We start from the raw sequence: 6780 nt of genomic DNA on the forward strand, positions 1-6780 counted from the left end.
CTTCCCTCTCTGGGTCTCCAGAAAAGGACATTTGGCAATATCCCCAACTCGCTCATGACTGACATTCTTTGACCCCTCCAAGTGCTTCAGCAGTACTATTATTCCCCACAGCACCAGTGGGTCCACGTCGCTTGAATATTATTTTTGATTTGACCACACAGATGTGATGATGATTCTGTTTCATTTGAAAAGGGTCTGAGGAAGTGTACAGGTCTAATTATATATACATATTTATACATGTGTATTTTTGTTTATTGTTACATTTTGACATTGGACTTTCTATTAAATAATTTTTAACAGTTGACCTGACTCGGTTCTTTTCTGCGCCTTTCTGTTTTCCTGGATCTCAGGGACAAGGCTGTGGTCTGCAAAAGAGCTCAGGGTCCTGTCCCTCCACTCTTCTGTCTTCTTCCCTATTGTATGCACAGAAGTTCAGGTTCTTCTGTTTTACAGGGAACATGCCATGCCAAGCACCCACTTGGAAAGCCCCCAACCTTGTTTCCATCACTTTCAGCTTTCAGGGACAGTCAGCTTCTGCAGATTCAGGGCCTCGCTGTCCCCTCAGCTTCTGCAAATTCAGAATGTCATAGATTTGCTGAAGCTATGAAAATGAACAGGGATAAAAAATGATGCCGTGAGCCTTTCAAATCTCTTCTGCATCACTCCCCCTCCACCACACACACACTCCTAGATATGAGACCTTGGACAAGTTACTTAAAGTTCCTGAACATGCTTACCTTACAGTTTTCTCATAGGTTTGATCTGAGATCGCATAGTAAATGCTTAGTAAACAACGATTCACTTTCTGAAGGCGCTCATTCAGCTGATATCTGCCATTTACATTGTGTATGCCAGGCTCTGGGGTCACCCAAGAAGAGGAACAGAGATGGGAAGATTTAAGGAACAGTATGAAAATGAGGTATGTACCTCATGAGGTGTGAGTCTCTCTCGTGGCCCACTCTCAAACTCCATGGCTATCTAGCACATTCTGGAGGCTGAAAACAATTGATTCTCCCATACGCTCACCTTCCAGGATCTACCAGAGAGAAATGTACATGTACACACAGTCTCAAAGTGTGAAGCCACAAACAGTTTTACTTGGCTCTGTCTTCCCTGTGGCATCGGCCTGTTCACCCCTGACAAGCACTGATCTGGTCAGCCAGCCCTGCCAGCCTCTCTCCACGCTTCTCCCTGGCTCTAGAGAACAGATTTTCTCCACGATTTCCTGATGGTTTGGTGGTGAGAATAAGGGTGGGAATGGTGAAGGGAGAGGGAGTGGGGGTCTGCCAGCCAAGGGGAAGGAGTTAATAACCATACCAGACCTTCTCCTGACAGCAAGTGGGGCTGGGAGCTCAGATTCACTGCTGAGTTTTACGGGCTGTCAAACACCACAAAAGCCCAAGCTTCTGCCCAGAGTAAACCTGGGACCCAAGCTTGTTCTTTCAAAAACAATCAGCCTGTCTCTCCCATCTCAACCGTCTCATCCTCTGTCACCCCCCTTCTCCTCCTGCCCTCAATCTTTCCCAGCATCAAGGTCTTTTCCAAGCTTGAGGGGCTTCCTAACCTCATCCCCATCCCCACTGCACCCCACACACATATACCTGCTGGTTCCCAGTGCCCTTGATGGGGAACTTTGGGAGCTTCCAATAAGCTCAAGCCACAGAGGCATCAAGCGGCAGAGAAGACGCTGGACCACCCCTCGCATCTGCCCCCCCAGGCTCTTGTAGGTGACATCAGGGTCTAGCCCGCCGGTCACAGCTGGACTGAAGCCTGTGTGTGGTTTGCCTGGAGTTCGCCTGCTTGGAAGCAGGAAAGGTGGGAAGTGCCACGTGAGTGATGGAGGGGAGAGGAAGACTAATTTGATAGTGCCTCAGCGCTCAGCAATTTGGAGGGAAATGAGACCACGAGTCCCAGCTGTGAGCGCTGCGTACACTCAAGCCTGGCCCGGGGATGGCCCTAGGGGATAACGTTTCTCCTCATGACATGGTCTCCTGGCCACAATCACCTGTCACTGCCCACTCACCCTTCCCATCCCCAAAGCTCAAAGTCATCTGGTGGGGAGCATAAAGCTTTACCTTTCTAGATTCATGTCATGTTACCCACTCTCTGACAGAACCCAGCTTCCATCAGCCATTGCTCTTAGCCCAGTCCTCATGCTATACATCCCAGGTGGCGCTAACAGTAAAGAACCTGCCTGCCAGCACAGGAGACATAAGAGATGCAGGTTCAATCCCTGGGTCAGGAAGATCCCCTGAAGAGGGCACAACAACCCACTGCAGTATTCTTGCCTGGAGAATGCCATGGACAGAGGAGCCTGGAGGGCTGCCATCCACGGGGTCGCAGAGTCGGACGCGACTGAAGGGACTGAGCGTGAGCGCGCACACCTGCACTGCTCTGCCGTGTTTATTTTCCTACTCCGGCTCCTGACTGCCCTCAGGAAACGCTCCCTTTTCTTATTACAGAAAATTGCACTTCTTTTGAGGTCCAGTTAAAGCTGACCACGTGTATGAGATCTCATCTTAGGACCCAAGATATGCCAAGCTTTCCTGCCAAAGAACGTCCCTTTCAGCAGGGGCCAGGTGGGGGTGGGGGGCAAAAGCCCTGAGAGGCTTGAGGCACAGAGAGTTCCGGTGTCAGACTAGGTCTCCAAGTGCAAGCTGGAGCCCAGAAACCAGGTCAAGTTCAGAGTCTCACTGAGGGCCAAGTTGCCAATACTAAAGAAGGTTGAGCCCATGGCAGAGCCCTGTGCGGGCTGCTCGCAGGTCTGAAAGCTGTGATGGTCATAGAGGCAGCATTCAAGGAGAGAGCGAAGCATCTGTGTGCAAGGAGAGGCGTGAAATAAATAAGCCACAAGAAGACAGTGTGCAGCATGGGGAATTATGCCCATTATCCTGTGATAACCTACCACGGAGCGTAATCTGTAAAACTACTGAATCACTATGCTGTACACCTGAAACTAATATAATATTGTGAATAAACTGTACTTCAAAAGGAAGAGAAGGAAGGCAGGGAAGAAGAAGGAAAGAAACGGATATGTGTGCCAAAATACACATTACAAACAAGGTTGTAGCATTATTTCTAACCGGGAAAAATGGAATGCACTCTTAAAGCCCATCAGAAAGCGAATGGATGAATAAACAGTAGTTTCATTAATCCTGGGTGAGCATGGATAAAGCTCAAAAACAGGGAAGTGGGCGAACATGACGCAGAGGGTGCAGTGTGACGCCATTTATATAAAGTTTGAAAGCGGGTAACACCGTATCATGTACTGTGGGTGGACGCCCATGTGTATAGTAATATGCATAGGGAAACATATTTGGGAAAAACAAATACCAATTTCAAGAAAGCCGGGAGGGGGACATCCCTGGTGGTCCAGCGGCTGAGACTCTGCATTCCCAATGCAGGGCACCCCAGGTTCAGTTTTGGTCAAGGCACTAGATTCCACCTGCTGTAACTAAGAATTTGCATGCCACAACTAAGACCCCACACAGCCAAATAAATAAAACTAAATATTAAAAATGAATTTTAAAAAATGATTAGGCATACATAAGATGTAAATTATAGAAGCTCATTCTTAAAAAAAAAAAAAAAGGAGGGGGGAAGGGGAGATGGCACAGGGGTGAGTTAGCAACGTTTCAGTGTTTAAAAAAATTAACTCGAGCAAGGACATCCCTGGCAGTCCAGTGGTTAAGACTCACACTTTCAATGCAGGGGGATGTGGTTCAATCCTTGGTCAGGGAACTAAGATCCCACGTTGCCTCTGCAGAGCAACTAAGCCTGCGCCCCACAACTAGAGAGCCTGCATGCTGCAACCAAGATCTGACACACAGTAAAAAAAAATTTTTTTAAGTAACTGGAGCAAATATGGGAAATACGGTACCCGTGAATTTGCAATATATTCCCTGCGCTCTTTTCGTATGTTCAAAAAGAGACCTCGTCCCAGGGACCAGCTGCAGCTGATTTAGGCTCAGGGGCTGTTGTCAGCCACAGCTGAGACACCAAAGCTCTGGTGTCTCAAAAGCTCTGACAGGGAATGGACATCACCCCTTTTGGAGCTCTGGGAGCTTTGGAAATCTGTGCTTCAGCTCATTTTTTGAGGTCCTCTTCTCTCGTTTTCCCACACAGAGGGCAGGTACCCTGAAGTCCCACAGCCCCTAGCAGTGAGCTGCACACAGAACTGGACTCAGCAAACTGTTTTTTTAATTTAGTGAAGGTTGTGCTAATATCTGCTGTTACAGTAAACTGATTCAGTTATATGTATATGCATTCTTTTTCATATTCTTTTCCATCAGGGTTTATCACTATTAGTCCCTGTTATACACAGTAGGACTTTATTGTTTATCCATCCTGTATGTAATAGTTTGCATCCGCTAATCCCAAATGCCCAATCCTTCCCTCCCCCACCCCCCACCGACAAACACAAGTCTGTTCTCTGAGTCTGTGAGTCTGATTATCTTGCGTAGATAGGTTCATTTGTGTGGTGGTTTAGATGCCACATGTAAGCAATATCATATGGTATTTCAGCAAATATTTTGTGATCTGACTTCTCTCATTTTTGCTGTGAATGAAACTCAGTCACCTCATGTGTGTTCCCATTTGGCATAACACACCCTGTCCACATGCATCTCCCTGCAGGCTGCTCAACCCACCTGGGGGCTCACACGTGGCCCCTCAGACCTGCCCACGACTACTTTCCACACGGCTCAGAAACATGGTCTCCCATCGAGGAAACGTTAAGGAAGAGGCTTGGCAGATGTGGAGTGATGCTGGAGAATGAGAGAGAATTCCACTTGCTAGAGAAGGAACTTCCTAAGACTTAGTGAGCTGTTCAATGCTGTTTTAAACATCAGAGTTGAAATGCCTGCCAGTAGCTCTCCTTCCAGAACTTTTTTTTTTAATTGGAGCACAATTGCTTCACAATGTTGTGTTAGTTGCTGCTACACAATGAAGTGAATCAGCTTATGTAGAAACATACCCCCTCCCTCTTGAGCTTCCCTCCCACCACCTCTAGGTCATCAAGGAGCCCTAAGCTGAGCTTCCTATGCTGTATAGCAGCTTCCCACTAGCCATCCATTCTACACACGAGAGTGTATAAACACCAATCCCAAGAGTTGTATGGCTCAAACTAATGGCGTTAAGAGTGAATAAATGCTAGGGGTGAGTAGGGCTTGAGAATCACACACATACACACACACAATAAAAGAGAAGGTGTCACTTAGACAAAGCTCGTTGGTTCATCCAAAGACAAGCTTTCATTAACGGTATACTCTAGGGGAATTGTTCTCAACCATGGCTGCAGGTTAGGTCACATGGGGAGGTTTTCAGACCACAACCAACGTCCAGACCTCAGGTCACTCAAGTTAGGATCTCCAGGAGCAGGGCTGGGTATTTTTAGGTATCTCCCCAGGCCACTGTGAGGCACAGGGAGGGTCACCAGGCCACTTGTGCACCCAGTATGCCACTGAGATGGTCACCAGCAAACAAAGATGGACAGAATGAACCCCGCCCCCAGGGAGCTATGGAACAGTAGTGCATGCTGGACCGTCCACACACTCCAAGGGGCTGTAAGAGCCTGGAAAAGGAAACACCCAACTCTGCAACCAATCATGATGATGAGGATGAACCGGGAAAGGTGAGGAATGAGGAGGACTCCGGGTGACACATGAAGGTGAGTCCCTCTTGGTGGTGGACAAGAGAATGAATCAACCCCCAGAAGATGAAGAGCTCAGGCTAGGGAAAGGCCTCAGGGTTCATCGGGTGTCCAGGCAGGATTTTGCTTAAGCCATTCTGAAGGAAGAGAATTTCGTGAACTCCCCCATCCTGAACGGGAGACTTACCCCTCATCACTGACCCCAGGTTATCGCTGACCTCAAGCTGCAGCCTAAGCCTACTCTTGTTAGCAGTGTTCCTCACCCCACTGCTTGTCAGCTCTTAGGATGCCCCTGGCCCTGGGAGATACGTTCAGGCTAACACACAGCATCTCGGAAAGGAGCCTCTTCCCATCAAATTGACAAACCTCAGGGAAGGCAGCTCCCACCCCCAAGAGAGCTGGGTCCCCTTGGCAAGGGGGCTGGGAGCAGTGGCTGCTCATCTTCCTGCAGCATCTCTCAACTGAACACACAGAACAGGACCTTGTCTGGGGCAGAACCAAAGTGTGGGGTGGGGGTTATGGTGGTTATAACTGGGGCTGCCGTGGTTGAAGTCCTGGTGAGTTCGGGAATTGCCAGCTGGGATGTTACCCGAGACATAAGCATCCCCTCACGTGGGGCAGCCAGGCTCGCGGCTGGAATTTCAAGCACTTGCTCCAATTGTTCCCAGAGCTGTGGTCATTGGTATGCTCGGCACTTGGTCATTGACCTGACACTGGGTTCTCATGGTTTGCTCTCCTATCTGGGACTGAGAGCCTTGAATATAACCAAGACAGACAGTATCCTATAAAAAGCAGTTGTAAAGACTGGTCTGCCTCCTCCCTGCTTCCCAGGGCCCCAGCTGTGGGGTGAGCCTGGGGCTGGCTAGTTTCCCCACAGTCCTTTTGTGTTGGCTGAAGCCTCCCCTGAACACTTCTCATCAGCTACAAACCAAGGCTGGGGCCCACAGGGATATGAGTCTCCCATGGTCAGACTGGAATACAAATGGAGTTGCCGATTTAAAGATCAGGTTAGACGGCGTGGGATGGGCGGGCCACGCAGAGCAGAAACTCCCTTCCGAAGCTCCATCATTCTACATGTGAAAATTCAAGTCACTAACAAGGCTCTGTCTGTTTTCAGCTCCCACCCCCTC

Source organism: Budorcas taxicolor, chromosome 16 (assembly GCF_023091745.1).
Source record: "Budorcas taxicolor isolate Tak-1 chromosome 16, Takin1.1, whole genome shotgun sequence".
Taxonomy (NCBI): Eukaryota; Metazoa; Chordata; class Mammalia; order Artiodactyla; family Bovidae; genus Budorcas; species Budorcas taxicolor.